The following is a 23,106-nucleotide window of genomic DNA, read 5'->3' as shown; positions in this document are numbered from 1 at the left end:
GCTTTCCTTGATAACATTCCCATAGCTGACGTATGTAAAGCAGCTACTTGGTCCACTCCACCATCCACACATATCGCTAAGCACTACTGTGTGAATGTCCTAGCTCACCAATAAGCTAACAGTGGCTAAGCTGTATTACATACTCAGTTCTAGTCCTCTGTAACATACCCAAGCTAGCCATTACTTATGGGAAAACTACTTTACTGTATATGCACAGCATGTGTGTCTACAGCTTCACATGCATCAAGCAGAAAACGTTATTTACCCTAAAAGTATCTGCTTATTGCATGTGGTGCTGTAGATTCACATGTGCCCACCCTTCCTCCCCAGAAACTTTAGATTGTTGCAGATGCCTTTCCTTCTTTCTCTTTGTATGGTCATCTTCTTTTGTTTATCGCTGGTCCATTCCATCCTCACCCGCCGCGTGGAAAAAAGCTGTCTAAGAATGGTCACTAATGCCCCTTGAGAATTCACAAAATGCCTTGCACTGGTAGCCGCCAAATATCAGAGGGAGCTCTTGGCCCATGCTCTCTTGGCAATACACAATTTGAAAGAACTAACAAGACATTTAGTAATATTGGTACACATGTACCCTACTGTTTTGAAATAAAAGTGGTAATATAATAAAAGAGAAGGTGGGTGCTACAAAATACGGAACAGTGCACGTGAATAGTAACAAAATTAATGGTGCACTTGTGATGTAAGTATATTTGTGAGATAAAACCAACAAAGAATATATAAGCAATGTTGACGGTTTCGTAAAAACATTTAGATAAAACAAAATACCATCAAATAAGCTATGTTTGTTCATTCTATAATTATTTGCAGTCAACAGGAGACATATTTTCTGCTTTTTGTGCTCTTCCTCAGCTCTGTACATGTTCCGAAGCTCCTGCAAACACCCCTCAATCTCATCCTGGTGGCTCCAACTTGGGCATGACAACCAGGGACGAACTGGCTGTAGCAGGCATCAGGTTTTTTTCCTGGTGGGAGGGGGCTAGTTTTGGAGCGGTGGTGGGTGTTTTTGTTACCAGGGGCCAGTTTTGCATTGGTTTCATTAAGCAGCAGCGCTTCACACTAGCACCCTCGCCATCCCCTGACCCAACCAGGGGCCGGTCCGATAGAGCTGCCGGGGCTGCTTTGTGTTCTCGGTCCGGCCCTGGTAAAAACCATGGTTCTTGTCCCTTCAGGAGATGTCTGTGGTTTCCCATGAGAAGCCCCCCAACAGGCCGGAACTTCTCACCCAGAGACAAGGCACAAACAGAAACCTCAACCCCAGGCAACTCAATCTAGTGATCTGGCTCCTGAGGGTCCTAACGTTTGGCTATTTTAATCTTCCTCAAGAGTGCATGTCTATCCTCCAAGAAGCTTGCAGACCCACCATGCAGGCCTGCTACACTGCGAAGTGGAAGAGATTTTTCTGCTACTGCATTCCCAAGCAAATTATCTGCTTAAACCTGCAGTTCTATATATTCTCTGCTACCTGCGTCATCTACAGCAATCAAGTCTCTCCTGTGCTTCCATACGCCTTCACTTAGATGTCATTGAAACTTATATGAAGAACAGGAAACACTTACCATTATTCAGAATCCCTGTCATCAAGGCTTTTATGGATGGACTCAAGCAAGTTACTCCACCCAGGTTACCCAAAGACTAGGTGTGGAACGTTAACATTGTCCTTACCAGAATCATGGGCTCTCCTGTTGAACCTCTACAATTGTGCCCATTACAATTCCTTTCCTGAAAAGTTGCTTTCGTTGTTGCTATCACGTTTAAGGCATGTTAACTAATTGCAGACCCTAGAAGAGCCTTTCTTTCTGGGTTAGAAAGATAGGATTGTCCTTAGAACCAAACTCAAATTCCTTTTGAAAGTGGTTTCCCCATTCGAACTCATTCAAACCATTGAGCTCCCATGCTTCTTCACACAGCCAGAATCTGTGGCAGAGAGGGCCCTTCACACCCTTGATGTCAAGTGTGCCCTCATGTATCACATTGATAGAACCAAGCCCTTTTACAAAACTCAACAACTTTATATTGCTTTCACCAAGCCACAAAAAGGTCAGGCTCTTTCAAAGGCGGGAATAGCTGAATGGGTTGTCAAATGTTTTCAAAACTGCTACATTAAGGATTGGAACAATTTCCCTGCTCTGCCCAGACGATATACTACTTGCAAAAAAAGGACCCACTATTGCTTTCCTTTGAAGCATTCCCGTAGCTGAGATATGTTAAGCAGCTGCATGATCCAACCCGCTCACATTCACTATGCCCTACTGTGAGGATGTTTTTGCATGCCAACCTGCAAGAGTTGGCCAAGCTGCCCTTAGAACTGTGTCTCAGTCCTCTGCAACATCCTCCCACTAGCCACCACTTAGAGGAGTTCGGCTTTACAGTCTATACAGAGCATGTGTATCTACAGCCACACATACTACTAACAGCTAAGAGAATACATATTGTTTAACTTGTAAGCATCAGTTCCTAGCATGAAGTGCTGTAGATTCACATGTGCCTCCCCACCTGCCCAGAAGCTCTTGGTTGCTGCAGATGTATATTTATTTTAACTCTTTGTATTCACCTTCTTGATTAGTCATTACTCTTTCCTGTCCTAACGCTCCATCTTTACGCTCACACGCTGTGAAGACCACAATCTAACTATGGAGCTGATGCCCTTGCACAATACCAACTAAAGGAGGCGTTACTGTACCTTGTGATTCAAAAGACGTCTTCAAAGAAAAACAAGTTGTAAACGTCCATGCTCAACACTAGATGGCAGGATTATGCAGAGCGTGGTAATCTACAGCACTACAGGGTACAAACAGATACTTATAAAAAAAGTAAGTAGCAAATTCCTTATTGCATGTTGATTGGATTCTTTATTGTTTAACTGTGGAAAAAAGGAACAAGTACAATTGAAATTTAGGGTAGCCTCTGTGCAACCTCTGCCACATTATGACCTTCTTGTCAAGTGATCACTTCTGTTTATTTGTGTTTGTGGCTTCAAGGCTTCAGTTTGCAACTTGTTCCAAACTATTTAATATATAAAATTTTACCTGAGCCTATTTTTGTTTGAAGAGTTCTCTAGGTAAGGAAAAGTGTTTGAATCTCATTAACTTTGATTATATTTCTCTCATTGTAGTGTGGTCCTGCAGGATTCTGTCGTGCCACCCAATATCTCTGCCGAAAACTGCACTGTATCAAGCAAGGAAGAAGTCCCTCTAGGTGAGTTCTGTTGCATAAAGAATCTTTAAAGCACATCAATTCTGAATGATACTTTTAACTGCAGATTCCTCACCATTAGACTATTCTCTAGGCACTAGACTGGATCTGAAAGTTTTCAAAGCAATGCTGTGGTGTGCTGTTAAATGGCGTTGTGCAGCTCTGTGTTGATCCTGTCCCGTGCAGTTAATGATGGAGTGGAGCCACATATAGATGCCACCCCTATGTGCAATGTCTGTTCTTTCTTTCAATGCCTTGGAATGTGGATCTACAGCTTCACTCTATTTTCTTTGGTTGACACATTCTTGCAAAACTCCTTTCATGTGTCTAAAGGAGTGGTGTCCCCACCGAGGACTAGAGGGTTCAAACTGTGCCATGACTGCCGGAACAGGTGTTGAAGATGGACCCGCAAAAGGTGCGCCTCTGGTCTTTGGGCTCAGGGTAAGACTCCAAAGTCATGCGAAGAATGTTATTTCATTCACCCGAAGGCAGTCCAAGACCGTGAAGTGAAAACTCTGTGTTGCCAAACACCAAAAATAAGTGACAGACTACTCATAAGTTCTGCTCCTGCTCCAAGTAGAGGGCACAAACTCATTCCTGCTGTAGAGGCCACTCCTGTGACAGATCCTGTTCGCAGGTGAGGTCATCAAGTAAATCCAAAACTAAATCTAAGAAGAAGCATAAGAAGTTAAAGTGATCCATAATCTGCACCATCTGTGCCCCTCGAACCCATCTAGGTTCTGCACTAACTAGTGCCGACTTCCATTCCAGCTGCAAAATCTTTGCTGGTTCCTTCTTCATTGACATTGGCCCACCATCACCAGTGCTGGTGGTCAAGCAACTGCTGATTCCAGTGTCCGACCTCGAGCTGAATCCACTTTGAACCGACCAAGGTCTCCCCTGACTTCACTCCATAGCACCTGGACTCAGTATGCTCTGATTCAGTCAAAACACTTCCTCTTCCACAAGGTCTCCTTCAGAGGCCTTTTCACATTTTTGACTCATATTCTGATCAACCTGATAATGACGATGGTGATGATGAAGATGATTTACCCCCATACAATGATGTTGAGGAGGGTGAATCATTGATCGTATTGATTAGATGTGCAGCTGAGGTCCTGGATCTAAAGCTGCCTTCAATTGAAGTCAAGACAAATGCACTTACTGAGGTTTTGCACCCTCTGTCAATCTCTTCTGAGACCTTACTTCCATTTAAATTTCCAAATCCCTGATTAATACCCTTATGGGTACATGGATGGGGCCTTACTCTTGCCCACCTGTGAATAGGCAGGTGGCCAGTCACCACAGACCAGAGAAAGACAACCCAGATGTTCTTATGCTGCACCCAACTCCGGAGAGTTTAATGGTTCAAGCTTCTACCAGCAAAGCTAACCCTAATGCATCCCCAGAACCTCTCCAGATAGGGAGCCTAAAAGGATAGAGAAGTTCTGTAATCAGATGTCCTTTTCCTCCAGCTTGCCGTTAAGTTCAGTCAATGCATTTTACCTATTAAGCCATTATACGCACACTCTTTTGGGATGGGGCCAGTGTGATCTTGCCGGCAGACCCGGCGGAATTTGGGGACTCTTTGGCTCAAACCTTTGAAGACGGCCAGGATGCACACAATATAACTTCAGGGCAGGCCTGGATACTACTGACTAATCGAGGAGTGCTGTAGGCACTATTGTGGGGCTTTACTGCCACACATGGATGTAATCCACTGCCTTTTCTGGAGACAAGCATGCATCTCTAATAGATATGCCTTTTTATTGGACCTATCTCTTTTGCAAAAAGGCTGATTCTTCCCTCCAATGCTTTCACGAAAGCATTACAATGTTGCACCCCATGTCTTTTAGCCCCTGCCCAACAGTTTCAGCAGTAGGCTGACCCTCCAAAGGCTAGTCCAGAGGGCTGCTGTATAGACACCGCAGCAGTCACCCCACATCTTTCATGGCCGGGATTAAACAAACAAAATGCAAGTCACCATTGTTCCCGTCAGGCCTCCACTCCTGTGGAATTAGCCTCCAAGCCAGTTTAGATTGCCTTAAGTGACACTCAGCCACAGTGTGAGAGGCAGACTCAGGCATTTTCTTCCTGGGTGGCGGCCGTTACATCCAATAGATTCTTCCTCCCGATTGTCCAGCAGGGCTTGGCCCGTCCATTCTTTCCTGACTTATCTCCTCTTCCTCCCAAATCAGAGCGGATTTCAAAAGGAGCACTTATTCTTCTTGCTCCAGGAGGTCCAGGCTCTACTGGCCAAAAGGGCCATAGAGAGGGTGCCGATCTTGGAATTAAGGAAGGGTTGCTACTCCTGCTATTTCCTCATGCTGAAAAAGGATGGAGGCCGTTATCCTATTTTGGATCTTTGCCCTCTGACTGCCTTCCTACGGAGGACAAAGTGAAAAAATGCCCTCACTGGCCCATGTTCTGTATGCCCTGGATCCAGGCAACTAGATGGTTACCTTGGTCCTGCAGGATGATTATTCTCATGTTCCTGTCCTGGAGTTCCACAAATGTTCCATAGATGTTACCTGCAGTTCAAGGTTTGCCAGGAGCATTTTCAATCTGCCGGGCTCCCTTGAGTCTTGCCAGCGGCCATCAAGTGTTCCTGAAAGGGATGGCAGTTGTTGCCTCTACTCTTTGAAGATTAGGGGTACCAGTTTTGTCCTATCATTGATGACTGGCTGTTGAAGGTGGGCTTGCCACAGTGACTTGTAGAGGAGCTTCAGACAACGGTGAACCTCCTGACATTGCTGGAGGTTTTGACCTACCCAAATGACTGTTGCTTTCTAGGTATCCTCCAAGGGACTTAAAAAAACTGGTTGCCTTGAGAATCCTGAGGACATGGCAATCAAGGATGTAGATTGTGCCTGGATATCATTTATGGGGAAAATAATTGGTGGTTTAAGCCCCAAAATCAAAAATGGAGGTGGTGGGTGGGGTGGGGTAGCTTCAGCACTTATGGTCTTCAATGTGAAACCACCTACCTACTGCAGTGCTATTTTTTGTTTTTTATTTTGTTTGCCCGGCAAGTAAAAGTCATGCCTACAAAAACAAAATCCTTCAGAGGTTCTTCATATATATGTAGTGCATTGGTTTTCAGACACAATAATAGATGAAGATAAAATCCAGATAGAGCTATTCGTCAAATATCAGACATGTTTCAGAACTCCATTCCAAAAGCCATGTAAATGAAGCCAGATCATCAGCACGTGTTGGGTTGGCATTCTCTTACCTGCTTTTTGAACATCTGCACTTCTTCTGGTTTACCCCAACTGCCTCTTATACCACTTTCGGCGCAGCAGCCACCAGTTGAGGCAGTCCAGTATCATGAACATAGCCACTGTTGTCAAATACCTTTAGTGCCAGTGGAAAGGCCTCTTTGAGAATAGTATTCATTATTATTTAGATGGTATCATCATTATGAGGTTATTTACTAAGCGGGGTGTGGCTAAGGCAGCCATCATGGCAGTTGCCCTCTGAACGAACTCAGCTATTCACCCCAATCATCCGGCATTCCTCCTGCCGGGAACCCACAATCCTCAAGCCAGGAACTGTCTACCCAGACCCAGACACTGCCATGTCCTCGGGGCCGTGCCTGTTGCTATGTGAGGTGGGGGCATAGGTCTGAGGCGACTGTACATGGAGGACCGAACTTGAGGCTGCAGCCCTCGAGGTGTCACCATCAACACAGCAGTCCTGGCACAGAAACGTCCGGGACTATGAAAAAAGGCAATCTGAGACCGGCTGTGAAAGCAGAGGCCGGAATGCGCCACATGAATCTTCTCTAATAGCGTGACCTGCCTGGCGGCCTCGAGAGACACAGGCGACGCAGGCAGTGTGGCTGAGAAGAAGTGGGCGGAGAAGACGTGGCGCATCATGGGGCAGATGCACCTTTGGCCAAACATCAAGTTGAGAGACCCATCGAGGTGTAATCTGCATGAGGGGATTTAGGTGCTGCCCCCTGAGCCGCGGCCCTGCCCGGGACCTAGGTGCATATCTGTCGGGTGGGTCGGGACCTTCCCTGCCACGAGTTACCATAGTAAATACGCCCTCTGGCTGACAGCACAGCGCATTTGGAGGCAGTTGAGTTTGTGTTGGTGCAGCTGAGGGGGCTGGTAGCCCCCATGTGCCTTGACGCTGCTGCGTAGATGCTGAGTGTGCCTTAAATGTCTCACTGTTGGTGTAAACTGGGCCTTGAACAACTGTGAGCCCTTGGCCCTATGGGATCACACACTAAGAATTGACCCACAACTGCCCATCAGCTGGCCTAGTGCCCTCCTTACATGTGCGCCTGCATATTACAAGTGGACCTGCTTGTGGCTGCCTGTCACTGAGGCAGTGCACTCACTGTTGAGTGCCTAGCATTGCCTCCTAGTGTTGCCTATGACTCTTAATCTACCAGCTATAACATCAGGGACTATCTCTCCATTATATGGACAGAGCTGCTCGTGCTGCCGTGTCTAGAGCATTTCGGGGCACAGGCAAGCCAGGCCTCCTCTATGGCACTGCCAAATAGCTGGCCACTAGGTTGTGTCCGCGGCACTCATCTGGAACCCCCTCAGAAGGGGTTGAACAGCCGTTTGACCTAATGCTCACCCCTGTATTACTTGACTGAATCCTGTACCTGCTTACCCATGCTGAGACACTAGGGTTTTGGGGCTGTTTGTGCTGCCATTCTCCTCCTCTCACTGAGATTAGAAAGCGGGTCCTGGATGATGCAGTGACATGGTTGCGACCTGCCAGATCACACAATAGTGCCATGGGCCCCACACGCACAATAACTCATGGCGCGACTTCTAAGTCGCCCACTGAGCCCAATCCACTGCTGGATAATACTGGCTTGCCCGAGGATGCCGCACCCCCGCTCTCTCTCACTGACAAACTGGACTCTGTACTTGCTGCTATTGAGAAGATCGGCACTGTGTTGGACTCCACCAGGACGTCACTGGAGAGTAAGGTGGATGAGGTGACAACAGACCTCATGCTGCTACACGCAGATCACCGCAAACTTTCTGAGAGGGTTCACACTGCTGAAGTCGAAGTGGTAGACCTTCACCCTTTTGGGTGAAGGTCTACCACTTCGACTTCAGCAGTGACATGGACTCCTCGACACGACAGCTTTCGGAACGTGTGGAGACGCTGGAGCAGCGAGCAGAGGAAGCTGAGGGCAATTCACGCCGCAACGATGTACAAGTGGTGCGTCTACCGGAGAGGACGGATAGATCAGATGCTGTTGGGTATGTGGAACAATGGCAGTGGCGGCTGCTGCTCCTGAACACTCTCTCACAGTACTTCACAGTGGAGGAAGCGCACAGTGTAAAGCACTTAGGCGTTCTCCTAGACCAGGCACTTACCATGAAAGAGCAGGTTGCAGCCACTACTGGTTCATATTTTCACTTGTTATGGAGAATTTCCCCTCTCCTTTTGCACTCAGAGAGGAAGACATTAGTCCAGGCACTGGTTATCAGTTGCTTGGCCAATGTGAAGTTTGTTTAACTTCAGGAAACTTTTAAAAACAGTGTTATTTCAGTCTTAATCAGCCTGTTACTTTGCACCAAGATTCCTCTCCCGGGTGATTTGTTATAAGTTATATTAACATTACATAACCATGTCCTGGAACATTGTCAGGCTTAAATCCCGGACCATTCCTGTTTTATATGCTAAATTTTTGAGATTGTGACACTATTTTGCGTGAAACATGTAAACTGCGGGAGATCACAGTGGACATTGCCAAAAGAATAATTTTTGCGGTTTACACTGTGGAGTCAACGTAGCTCCTTTTGTGCACTTAAATGTCAAATGCGTGAACTTGACATTCATTATGCTCTCCTCTTTCCAGCGGGTCTGAGGATTGCAACAGGGGGAACATTTTTTTTTTCCCCCCTGAAGATACATGGGACTGGCTGAGATGCACACCTCGGAGCGAGGAGACAAGACAGTAAGATGTCGCATTAACAGAAGACACTGAATACAGTGGTATTCTCGGGTAAAGGCTGTGCTGAACTTGGAGCAAGTTCTACAGGAATGACGGAAGGTTTTACAGAACGCGATGGAAATAGGCGAGCGTGGCAGGCACTTGGGGTCAGAAGACAACTCTGTCAAGCCATTCAGCGATTAGAGCTACCCGACCCTATGGCCCCCCGGGGCAGACTCCTCAGCCCTACCGCAGGTGACAACGCGGTCATCTGATGACATTATTTGATGCGTAACGTAATTATCTGCTATCACCTGACAATGTTTTCATGGTTATAATGCATGTTGTGGCCTGCCTGTCCCACAAGTTGTCTATAACACTTGTATTTGTTTTTCAGGGGTGTGGGTTGATATCTGAGGACTGTTACCTGACTGGGACCTGGGTGTTGGTTGCTGCAATTCTGTCTATTGCAGCCGACTGGTACTCCAGGTGTGGCCATGCATGGGATCCCAATCATCCATTTATGCTATGTTGGCTGTTTTTCCACTGGCTTCTTCGCTCTTCCGCATCAGTTCTCCAAATAATTAACTTTTGCTGAGTTTATTTCTTTACTCGTTTGGGCGGAAACATTTTGTGCCTCTGCTCTTTTAGTATTTTTGTTACAGCATTTGTTTGTACTGACCCGCAGCCCTTCTGACTCAACATTTCACTGCATATTGTCTCTCTGCTCAACACTTGCCACTGCACTCTCATTGCCCTGTATGCAGAGTCTGGAGAATGGATGACATACCATACCACCTCTGGCCCACTTTAATGTGCTCAAGTGGAAGGTGAGGGGCATGCATATGTCAGTCTAAGCCAACTTAAAACATCACTTGACACTTATAGCGCTGTTATAGGAAACCCATCTTATACGCACGGAGCGCGTCAGACTACAGTGACGCTGGTGTGGTCAAGTGTTTGCCACCATCTGTTCCAGCTATGCCCGAGGGGTGTTGTTATGATTTAGGCCTAGGATCCTGTTTGTTTCAGAAGATACTATACTGGACCCGGATAACAGATGTGTTCTTGTGAAGGGGCACCTGGACGATCCACCTATCCTTTTGGGATCTATTTATGCCTCAAGCATTGACCAGACATGCTTTTTTCAAGCGCTAGCCACCACACTCTCTCAATTGAGTACTGTGCCATGGCTCACTGGAGGGGACTTTAATAGTGTTGATACCAACATTGATCGCTCCTTCCCCCACTACCCCAAATGGCTGCGACCTCTAATGCGCTGATTCTAACTGATTGGCTCCAGCAATGGCAGTTGATTGACACATGGAGTTTTCAAAAAGCCAAATTCAAGGGCTTATTTTTTCTACTACGTTCCTTATAACCTACTGGTCTGAATTGACAGTTTGGTGGCCACGCAGACATTGCTCCACTATATTACACGCGTAGAATACTCATTCTTATCACAGTCCCCAAATATTACCATTGCACTGAGCAGTTGAAATACCTCCCCTTCCCAAAAGGCATTTTCAGCTCTCATTGTTAGAGGACCTCCGGTTTAGATCGTCCGAGGAAATAAAATCACTGAATATTTCATGACAATGCTGACACAGGCTCTACAAATTTAGTATAATGGGATGCCTTCAACGTAACATTGGAAGGGCACTGTCTGGGCATGCAGGGTAACATGAGACAAACTCGTACCAAGGGCATCCGTACACTGGAACATAAACTCTTAGATCTGGAAACTCAAGCTGCAAACAATCGCAGTGTTTTGGAACCACTAACGGGGTGCGCCATAAGCATGGTGCCATGTTGGTGAGGTTGGCCTGTCTCGATTATGTAGCAGGAATAACTTTGTTGCTGTCCAGATTGAACAGATCACCACTCTCCTCCATAAACGAATGACCAACGTCCTCATTTGTGTGCTGTACAGATTTGAAATCTTTTATGAGAGATTTTTGTACAATAGGTATTTGTTCATGGTGGCAATGGTTGTTTTTTTTGGCATTCACAAATGTTTGCTCAAATTCATTTACAACTCTGGAAATCTCTGGCCCAGATATTATCCATCTTCTGAGAGCTCCTGGATTTTCCGCCAGACCTACAGCGACTCCTTCTCCCTTGATGATGGCATTTTCCTGCTCATAATTTTGATCTTGAGCAATTGATGAGAATGTGCGGTTGCTTTTATTGACAACAAACTTTCCTTTATAAAACTCTGAGTGAATGCGTGGGTAGCATTCTGCTAATGTTGCCATGTTGTGAATTTGGACAGACTGCCATCGAGAATAATGACTATGATTTGTAGCAAACATCCATGGAACCATTTGATCAAGTACTTGTACATACAAATCAAAATTACACTCTCTAATTGAACAAACAAATTCAAGTGCAAGTATCTGCAGAGCCATAACAATTGCCCAACATTGTGTTGCTCATTCGATTTCTATGCAATCCAGTTAGAAAACTTCCATATTTCTTCATGAACCTGTCTAGATTCAAGACAACTTTGGTAAGCCTTCCTCTGTAATATGTACAGCGCAGAAACAGTAATTTGATGAGCATGACATGTATGGGTTAAGTGGGAAACCTTCAATATAGCAGCAGTTTTTTTCTATGTTAGTGATGTCAGTTTACACTAACATGCTGGTCCATCCACTGTTCAAATGCCAGTCTCAAAGTACTTTAAAGAAAGTATTTTCAATATGAAATTCCCCCATCATCACAACATATTTATGTTCACCATATAGATGTGGTACATCCCATTGATCTAGTTTTGCTAGAGCATAAGAGAGCTTGGTCCATTGAAATAATATGTGTTTGTCCTGGATTGAGATAATGGAGAGACTCTTTAATGGCATTCATGCACTGCAAGTCCATAGATTTAGAATGAGCACTTTCTGTGAACAGCGTCAACAATGCAATAGTTGACAGTGATCTATTGATAGGTGGTTGCAATGATTCATGATGTGCTGCCCAAGATATGCTTTCATCAGAAGAAATATTTCATCTCTCAACGTTGCGCAGCACTTTTTCAAGCCATTTATATTCATAGGTGTTAGCAGCATCAATTAGATCAACTAACACAGCTAGTAATGGAATGTGATAATGTGTATTGTCATTGAAGCTGGTTAGATATTTGTATAGAGTACTGGAATATTTGAAATCTGTTTTTACTTTGCCATATTTAAGGTAATCCCCACAATACCATGATCAATTCCTTCTAGTTCTCTTTCTGGGTGTTGTGTCAAAGTTATTGCAGTTCCGTGGAGCAAGTCTTTAGCTGTCATGGAACTTGGGTTGGGATATGTTACCCATATTTCCACTGGTGAGTACTTGTAACTTCAGTTTTGGTGGCCACACATCTTGTTCACTCTCATACAGTGCGCAAATGCTATATCCTAAGTCAGCAGATACTTGCAAAATCCTATAATAAGAAATACAAATACCTGGTTTATGTAACTTGTCTATATGTTCTCGATTTCTCATTTGACAGTGGATAGAATGATCTATGTTTATGGACAGATGGGTTCCTTTGTCGGTGTTATGTATATGAACGGAAGAAGAGTCTGTTCTTGAATTCTTTACACTGTTAAACATCAGTAATTTTGAAATAGACAACACTACATTGTTAGTGACTGATCCACATGAACACTGATCTCTTATGTCTGATCCATCAAGTAACATTTTAACAAGGACAAGAAGCCATTCCGTAACTGATTGGTTTCTACAATCACACCCAAACGTTTCATTTAAAGGTTTCAGATTTCTGTAACATGTCCTTTCTAATAACGTTTCCTGCATTAGCAATATTTACAGTATCAGAACCTGCTACAGGTAAATACTAATGCGGACCCTACGTCATCTTCGAAAGCTAACAGGACATCTCTTCCTTCATTGTATGTATGCCTTCAAACCTCTTGTATTTCTGAGCAGTCTCTCTTTCAGTCTTGTCAAGTTAACCTTACCTTCAGTAGAATCAAGCTGCTTTACTTTGCTTGTTTAAAGGTTTAGTTAGTCACAGAGTTTGAAAATTGCTTTAACATCTCCTTCTCGGGAATCTTTCAGATAAGATGCAAGCTCAGCTAGAGTTATTCCATTAACTGAGGTCTCACTGGGTGATTCTTTTTTAATTTTTCGTTCACTGTGTGCTCTGTTATATAGTCCAACTAAACATTCATGATTGGATTCAGTATCCTGTTCATGCATATCACCCATAGCCAATTTTGCAATAAGTGCTGTATCTTGAACTAACTGCGCACTCTGAAGAACACTATCATCCACTTCACCTGTTTTAGCTTTATGCATTATATATATATCTGATGCGCTGTAAAAGAAACTTGCTTTTCTTCCAGGAATTTTATTCAGGACTGGAATTTCCAAACATGCTTAAACTGAGCTACCATATAGATCTGCCTCACTATGTTTTCTTTCCTGAGCCCGATGCAGCTTTAGATTGTCGCACTTGTTAAAAGACAATGCATGTCATACTGCATTGGTAGTCCTTAACGTCTGCTAAAAACCAAAACCTTCATTAAGCAGTCCTAGTTCAATATTGATGGGCACGCATTCCAATTTTTACATTTCTTCAGGTTATAGTCTTAAACACTATATCCAGACCCATAAATGTTCAGATTTAGCATTTGCTGGGCTACTACTTTTTTCTGCAGTGCTTTTCTGACAAAAAACACAGATGAACCAATTTGTTGCAAGAACATCATTTTGCTGCCCAGCTTGACCACTGGTTGTGGGTGTTCCAATAGGGTATTGCTTCGGAATGGAACTAATTTTCAGGCACTAAAGAAGACACGCTGAAGATAAAAAGAAAAGAAAGGAACATATTAACACATTTGAATAAATGTTGATACATGTGAATATGTATGAATATATACATCTAATTTATAACAGATTTGAATTTTACCATTTCCGATGTGATTTTGGTGGCCATTTTGGTTTCAATGTATGACATCACAGTCTAGATCCAACATGGGCATGAACATGAAATGCACCGACATGAGGTTGAGGATAGACCAGGAGCATTTTCAGTTTGCTGTGTTTCTCTTTGGCCTCACCTGCGCCCCTCAGGTGTTCACAAAAGCAATGGTGGTGGTTGCTGCTCAGTTCCGGAGGTCAGGGTTACAAATTCTCCCCTACCTCAATGACTGGCTGATGAAGACTGTTGAAGGCAGGCTTGCCACAGTTAGATGTAGACCACCTTTAGACAACTGCGAACCGTCTGAAATTGTTGGCGATAACTATCCACAAGTCAAAGTCATACATAGCTCTTTCACAGAGCCTTCCATTCATTTGAGCTATTTGTGCAGTTTGAAGCATTCTCTTTGCTGCAATGAGACCAGGATATTTGAGCTAATATCTTGATGTTTCAGCCTCTATCCTGGGTCAAAGTTAAAGCAGCTCTGAGACTTCTTGGCTTCTTAGCCTACGTCATCTTTCTTGTCAGCTATGCAGGGTGACATACGGGCTCTGCAATGGTATCTGAAAAAACAGTGGGCCCTGCATCAACAAAAAATGACAGTTCTTGAAGGAGACTGCTCACGATCTGCAGTGGTAGATACTCAAATGCAATTGGTCCAGCAGCAGGTGCCTTTCCCTTCCCCGACTCAGAAGTCACTGGCACATCCCTGCCACGGCTGGGAAGGTCATCTAGTGGAGATGGGGATCAGAGGACTCTCGTCTCCTACAAAAGCCTGGCTCCACATCGATTTATTGGAGTTGAGGACCATTCACATAGCTCTCAATGCCTTCCTACCATACATCAAGTTGAGGCTGGTGCAGATTCTTACGGACAACATCACTACCATGTGGAATTGCAACAAGCATGGCGGAGTTGGGTCCTGGGTCTTGTGCCAGGATGCTTTGCACCTCTGGGGTTGTTTGGAGCACCGGACATTTCCCTAATTGTGAACACCTGGCAGGGTCCCTGACTGCCAGAGCAGACGGGCTGAGTAGATGGCACAAGTGGAGTCTTCATTTCAAGGAGGCAGAGAGCAACTGCAGACTGGGGGGAGAACACAAGCTAGATATTTTGGTCACCACCAAGAATGCAAATTGTTGAAAGTTTTGTAAATTACAGTTTCTCGGAGATCACTAGTTAGGAGATGCATTCTGGATGGAATGAAACACGAGAGAGACACCTACGCATTCTACCCCCTCCCTCTCCTGCCTTGAGTTCTATAAAGATCAAATACAACCGAACACAAGTAATCCTAGTGGCGCTGACTTGGGCCAGGAGAGTGTAATACCCAGAACATCTGGGCATGAGCACGTCTTCTGATCAGGATACCACTTTGTGAGGTTGTTCTTTCTCAGGACATGGCAGGATCATCTACACCTACATGCATGGAGATTGAAAGGCAGCAACTAACTGCATTTGATCTCTCACTTGAAGTGGTGGATGTCATCCTTTACACCAGGTGAACTTCCACAAAGTCCTTCTATGCCGGGCACTGGGATAACTTTGTGGCCCGGTGTGGGGCTTGTAAGACTGATATCTTACAAGAAAACATGTTGGATGTCCTTTTGTTTATTTTTATATTTGAACCAACAAAGACTTCGAGTTGGCGCAATTAAACATGTTGTGCCTTTCTACATTTACTGGGTCGACTGTCCTTGTTTAAATCACCTATTTTGCGGAGATTTATTCAAGGTTTGACACAAGTTCTTTCCAAAGTCGTTTGTGGTGCCTCAGTGGGACCTTAACATTGTCTTGAAATTTCTCAAGTGTAAGTTTTTCGGGTTAATATATAGTTGCTCACTGCGTCTCCTCACTCTGAAGACTGTCTTCCTCAATGTGATTACAACAGCTCATCATGTGAGTGAGATCCAGGGGATGCATTACAGAAGGCACCCCGGGGGCGCTATGGGCATTTGCGCCTGTTTTGCTTACCCCTGGTGCACTTTGGCATTACAGAAGAGGTCGCAGACGCTTGTGAGGCCCCTTATGTAAACCGATAGTTCTGGCGCACATAAAGTGCCAGCACTATCTTCAGGTTGCGTTCCCTCATTTTCATGGGAGTGTGCCCCATGCAAATGTTGGAATCTCTTTGCCACTGCACCCACGCTGTATTACAGGGGCGGACTCAGAGGCAAAGAAGCTCTCGGGAGGCGCACTGACAGTGCACCCCCTGAGAGCAGCCTTCTGGAGAGGGAAAGGGGTCCTATGGACTCCCCAGACCTCTCTTTGCAGGTGGGTTCAGTCACTGACTGCACCCTCCTGCAAAGGGATCTCTAATCCCCTTCAAATAGCAGGCGGGTGCCAGCTACACTGTAAAAACATGGAGCGGTTTTGAGGCAGCCACTTCATTTTTCACAAAAATGCACTGCCCTAGGGGCAGTGTGAGTTTGCGGCTTTTTTGGGGGCAGCACATTCCATGTAATAAGGACCTCTTTCCCTGTTTGCGCCTGGCGCATCTTAAAACAGGTGCACCGGGCCCAAACAGGGAAAGTGCGCCCTTTACATAATAGGGTCCCAGGTGCTTTCAGTGCAACTGCCATACAGCACATATTTTCTAAAGAAGTTGATGCTGTGTACCCGGGCAGCATACTTGCCAACAATGGTCACTTCCTCTCACATTAGGCAGTCTATCACTTTGCCAGCACTCTTTGCTCCTCCTCACCCTGTCCAAAAAGGAGGAGAGGTTGCATCAACTGGACTGGAAGGGCACCTTAAGATTTTACATTGATTGTACCGAAGAACACCATATGAACGATCAGCTTTTTGTGTGGAAGAGGACCCTGTTGATGTGGATAGTCCGCTACATCATGATCTGCTATGTACGGGATAAGAAGCAACCCCTAGAAGTTCTGACAGTGCATTCTACCAGAACTAAGGCTGCTACCACTGCATTAGCTCATAGAGTACCTGTCCTTGACATCTACCAGGCCACGTCATGGGCATCATTGCCTACCTTCACACAGCATTACTGCCTTGACAGCCAGGTCTGGTGGGAACGCATTTTGCCTGCCTTGCTTTCCAAGATGTTTGGTCTGAGTCCACTCCACAGACCCTCCGCCTGAGGAGGTACTGCTTTGCTATCTATTCTAATATAAGGAATTTTGTGATTAGAAGTATCCATCAGAAGAACAAGAAACTTTCCTTTGATAACGCTCTTTCTAGCGGAGACTTTAAATAACTGCAGGTTCCTCAATGCTCTCCCACCAGTGTTGTTCTGTGGAGTGGCTTAATTTTAAAATTTGAAAAGGTACCAAGTTAGAATTCAGAACACTTGTACCAACAGTTGTTGATGCTCAACATCTAAGGACATGGAAAATAAACAACAACAAACTGATATCAGCACAAAGGGGTGGTGCTTAGGTGCGGCTCCACTCTATCACTTCCGGGGTGGTATGGCGACTTCAATGAACCACATGGCCAATTTTCTGCACGTGTGTATTATTTTGCTGCTTTTCTGTTGCCAGACCAGACCTGAAAAGTTGAAGTTTCCAGCATTTTGATACATTATTTTCAATAATTATGATTTGAGGTTTGATCATTCTACAGTTCGATCCTTAATTTTTAAATATGCGAAAATCAAAAACTTTAAGTGGAAAGTTGTTCGTTTTATTTCTAAAAGACAAAGCAATATGCGAATCTCCAACTTAACACTTCTTTTTGCTCCTAATGCATGCTCTCTTTTTGTGCTTCAGTTGAGCCACCAATCATCCAAAATAGATACAGTTTGTTGCAGTTGCACTGCTCCCACAATTCAATCTATGGATTCCAACTTAACCATCAATTTTAAATACTGTGACATTCACAGAACATTTTAACTTTTTAGGTTTTACATTTCCATTTTTATGTATATAGATGTTATCAATATGCTAATATTATTTACTTTTCTAAACACTCAGTGACCCCCTGGGTAGGCTTGGCGGGCTCCAGGTTAATATCTGCAGCCATTTTGTACTCTGTACTCTTTCTGCCCCTTTCAGGAGCTGCTAAAGCTTATACACCTGTCAAAAATTAAACTCACAGTACGTGCTAAGAAATAAAAATGCTTCATTTGGAAAAAGTGGTATGAATTAAATGCATAATGAAAAAGGCAGCGATCTTCATAGTAGAAGGAAAATCATACAAGTGCATCTCAACACAAAAATCATTTTCTGGTTGCTTATCTGATAATATTCAACTAAAATAGTTTTTTTGATTGGTCATCAGACAGCCTTTTAGGAAATAGTAGTCTTTCAGTTAAAGTAAGCAGTTCTTACAGCATCATAACGTAGCTGCTTAGTTGTAAACTAAATAAGGTTCTTATCATTACTGCAGTTTGTCTTGATGGCAATTTCTCAGGTTATTGCCAGTTTGCAACCTTAGAGATCAGTCAAGCTATAAGAACATGTTTTGTTTGAAAGTTATTTTTCCAAGAAAGGACTCTACAGAAATATTGCTGCATCTGTCGAATTGTAAAACATGTTTTCTAACAATTTTGCTGTTCACATGTCTATATAATTACAATTCTGAAGACCTGCTGAGAAGAGTAAAACATCCAGTTCTAATAAAAGAGCCGGATATAGGGTGCAACGAAGACAAAGTGTCTCCTCTGACGCCAACTCACCCGACTGCGTCATTGGAAGGACAGGAAACAGAGAAGTATCTTGTAAAGCTCCCTCAGTGCGATGCATTGAGTTCTGCCCAGGCCCCTGAAATCTCAGGAGGGTTAGCAGTCTCTGCACATGAGGATGGTGAGTCCAGATCAATTGCATGTTGTTAGCTGCTCTTTGTCCATGATTGTGCAGTTCTGATAGAGACTTCTAACCGCAGATTCCTTACCTTTTAAATACTCCAGAGGCATTAGACTGGACCTGGAAAATCTTTTGCAGTACACGTGCGCTGGCAGGTGGCACGGGGGGCTCCGTGTCAATGAAGTTATGGATATGTGAATGGTCCTATATTTAGGCACTACTCAAGTGCGCTGACATCAGTTCCCTTTTTTCCCCGCTAAATGGAGGATATCTGGAGCTACCTCTCATCTCATTAAGACACTTCCTCAAAGATTTTTTCTTAAATACCAGTGAGGTAGCATATACATTACCTGCCAAATCTACAGTCTTTAAATCCGGTGGGGAATGTTCTAAACAAGTGTCTGTGACTTACCCATATGTGGTTTGCCTGTGGTGCCTGGGCCTTACCACAATTCCAAGACCTGTAGTGACTGTGCCTTGAAGCTTTTCATGGCAAAGCACCACAAGACCATGTGCTGGGATCAATTGAGGTCACAGGTAGGGCCTGCTCCCGCTCCCAAGCTCACTCCTGTGACAGGTCATCTTCATGATTGAGATCCTTGGGCAAAACAAAGAAGCACAAGAAATCCAAGGATGAATTGGTCTACCCTAGCCACACTTAATTTCCAGAAATAGCATGAGGGCATCATTGTGCATCCGGGTCGCTGCCCCGAAGTCACTCTATTTCAGAGTACATTCTGATCCTTGCTCTTAGTAACTAGAATTCCTAGGGACATTGGCAATGCTGCAGCAAAATAAGGACTTTGCAAAGCCATGGTGCGTTTTTTTGGCACATGAATGGCTAACTGTGATTCACCTGTGGGCCCTAAGGAGAAGGGAGGCCCCTCAACCAGGTTTCCATGGACGTATCATCCCTCTGTGTCAGCTGGACCCTCTGTATCTGTTCAGGGCTCTGGGCTGCCTTTAGTACCAGTTCCCTCCACAACACCACAGCCTACGTCAGAACACAACCCCAGACTACGACGGCCAACCGATAGTTCTGACTGACCGGAGACGGCACTGTCATATCTCGGTTGAGGCCTCAACCTCTTTACCTCTCTTCGTATTCCAACACAGTTCCCTTTCCTGTTGGAAGCCCTCATGTCCTTCATGAGTCATTTGGCATTGACTCAGATAATTGGGGCTATGATGCTGGGGGTGAGATTACCCTGCTTTACCCAGAGTAAACCTGGTATGGGGATCACCCAGATAGCAGTGGTCTGGATACGTCCCTAGGAACTGGACTAGTTTCACCCCCTCCCAGGGCCTGCCCAGAAAGACAGTGCCTCCTTTGCTATTGTTATGCGAAGCTCAGCGGAAGGTTCTTGATCTTCAACTTCACTCTCAGGAAGTTAAAGGCCAATGTTTTGAGGAAGGTGCTGCTATCTGCACAGTCACGTTCTGAGCCCATTGAATGATGCTATCACTGATACACTACTACGTACCTGGGCCAAACTCTGCTCAGGTCCACCGGTGCATCTCCAGATTGCCAGACACCATCGCCCAGTTCCAGGTGATCCAGCTTTTCTCACCCAGTACCTTACTCCTGAGAGCACTCAGGTGCAGTCTTCAGCAAGTAGATTTCACTCAAACTCATTATCCACTACTCCCCATGACAGGGAATTGGAAAGGAGACCTATGGTAAGTATTTTTTCCTCTAAAAGTTTGGCCCTTCGCTCAGTGAAAGCCTGCATGTTAGGCTGCTGCTCTCACGCTCTCTGGCATTCCACGGCCCATATGATGTCCATGGACCTGCAAAAAGCCTGGGACTTTGGTTCACAGAAAATGCAAAATGGTTGTGGTGCTGCCATGTGCACCATCCGCTGTGAATTGGATACCACTGATTCCCTTGGTAGGGCTATTAGAACCGGTGTGGCCAATTGTAAGCAAGCCTGGATGCAGTTAACTGGCTTTTCAGGGGACATTCAGGCCAGCCTTATGGACATGCCAGTTTACAGCTTCTGACTTATACAGAAAAAGCAGACTGGGCCCTGGAGCGGTTCAAAGATAGCAGGACCACAGCTTGGCTGATGCTGAACCGCCTGTCGCTCTTGCAGCAGTAAGTGTAGGGTCTTTTGGCCAAAGGAGCCATAAAAAGGTTACTGGTGACAGAAGTTGGTTGTGGTTGTTATTTCCACTACATCCTTCATGGTCTTTCTCTGCTTCGACAACTGGTTCTTGAAGGGGGTTTGTCCCAGTTAGACATCAACCTCCTCCAGACTATGTCGAATCTCCTGAAAACTTAGGTGTGCCCAAATCACACCTTAGTCCTTCGATGAAGCTCTCCTTCATCGGAGCCATTGTGAGCAAGGTGGACTTTAGTGCCTAGCCTCGGAGAGGAGAGTCCAGGACATTTGGGCTATGATCCCAATGTTTAACCTCTGTCCTGTATCACAGCGAGGATGACTCTGAGCCTGGTGAGACTAATAACCTCTTTCATCTTGCTGGTTAATCACACCAAATGGGTTATGAGGGATCTGAAGTACCTGTAGGCTCAGAACCAGGGGGACCTACTAAGCAGATAGACCCAATACATGACATACTGCCCAAAGTTCTGTTGATGTGCTGTCCCTTTCCAAAGTCAAGGCCTTGCTTTGCGCACTGATAAAAGGGACCTATTGGCTCTTTTAACCTTCTTACATGTGCTGGACCTGCCATCATTATTTAAATATCTAATTGTAATGCATTTCCCTGAATAGTCACACCATATGTTCAACCCTTTTGTGTTTTTTGTGCACAATGAGATTTATGTCTGTTTCTCACATTCCTCATATGAGTTCCTTTTGAGCTCTAACATAGTTGTCCTCTTATGCTTCATATCATCAAGACAGCCCTTCATGTCGCTATATCATCAAGGCTACAGTTCCACGAGTTGCAGGCTCTTTCTGCTAACCTACCCAGAAACACATTCTATGCAGATAAGCTGGTTCTCTGGACTTGAGCCTCCTTCCTTCCGAAGGTTGTTGACTCCCTTACATGTTGCTAAGAATATTACTCTTCTGACTTTCTTTGATTCACCTCACCCCTCTAAGAAGGAGGAGAACCATCACTGGTTAGATCCAAAAATGGTACTATGCTTCTACGGTGATCACACCAAAGAACTAAGCTAGGATGAACAGCAATTTATCGGGTTCACTGGAGCAAAGAAAGGGAAGTCTGTGCAGAAACGAACCATCTGATGCTAGATCGTACTCAGCATTTAAATATGCTATAAACTGGGCAATAAAGGCTCTTGAGGGCTTGCAATGCTCTATACTTGTGTCAAGGCTTCTGCCACTGTGTTGGCACGTACGGTGCCAGTACTCAACATTTGTCAGGTTGCTACTTGGGAGTCACAGAATATGTTCACAAGACATATTGCCTATTCCATCAGGTCTACTGGTAAGGGCATGGAAAATAAGAAAGTGATAGTAGCACAAAGGGGGTGGTGTTTAGGTGGGGCTCCACTCTATCACTTCCAGGGTTGTATGGAGCCAACAATAAACCACATTGACAAATTTCTGCAAGTGTGAGTGAGGTTTTGGATTCATTCTTTTGCTGCCTTTCTGTTGCCAGGCCAGAACTGAAAAGTGGAAGTTTCCAGCGTTTTGATCCATTCTATTTAATAATTATTGTTTGAGGTTTGATCATTTAACAGTTTGATCCTTCAGTTGGAAATATGTGAAAATTAAAAGTTTTATTTGAAGTGGAAAGTTTTTAGTTTTATTTCTAAAAGACGAAGTAATATGGTGATCTCCAACTTAACACCTTTCTTTGCTGCTAATACATGCTCTCTTTTTGTCAGTGCATACCAGTGTTTCAGCTGAGCCACCAATCGTCCATAGTAGATACAGTTTGCTGCAGTTGCACTGCTCCCACAATTCAATCCATGGATTCCAACTTAATTTGCTAACCATCAATTTTAAATACCTTGATATTTACAGAACATTTTAAGATGTTCAGTTTTACATTTTTCTTTTTTATGTAAATAGATGTTATCAATATGTTAATATTATTTAATATTCTAAAAACTCAGTGACCCCCTGGGTAGGCTTGGTGGGGTTCAGGATAATAACTGATGCCATTTTGTACTCTGTATTCTTTCTGCCCCTTTCAGAGCCGCTAAAGCCTATACACCGGACAGAAAATCTTGCAAAGCTCCCTCAGTGCGATGCCCAGGCTCCTGAAAACATAGGAGGGTTAGCAGACTCTGCACTTGGTGACGGTGAGTCAAGATCAATCGCATGTGATTAGCA

At 44.5% G+C, this 23,106-nt stretch overlaps 1 pseudogene; it reads left to right on the top strand.

Moving 5' to 3' along the window:
• The window catches only part of LOC146772985 (rho guanine nucleotide exchange factor 11-like), a 316,652-nt pseudogene that overhangs the window by 227,472 nt on the left and 66,074 nt on the right, over nt 1-23,106 (top strand).

Source organism: Triturus cristatus, chromosome 12 (genome assembly GCF_964204655.1).
Source record: "Triturus cristatus chromosome 12, aTriCri1.1, whole genome shotgun sequence".
In the NCBI taxonomy this organism is placed as follows: Eukaryota; Metazoa; Chordata; class Amphibia; order Caudata; family Salamandridae; genus Triturus; species Triturus cristatus.
Note: the sequence above shows the minus strand (reverse complement) of the source record. Positions and strands in the feature narration are given on the sequence as shown.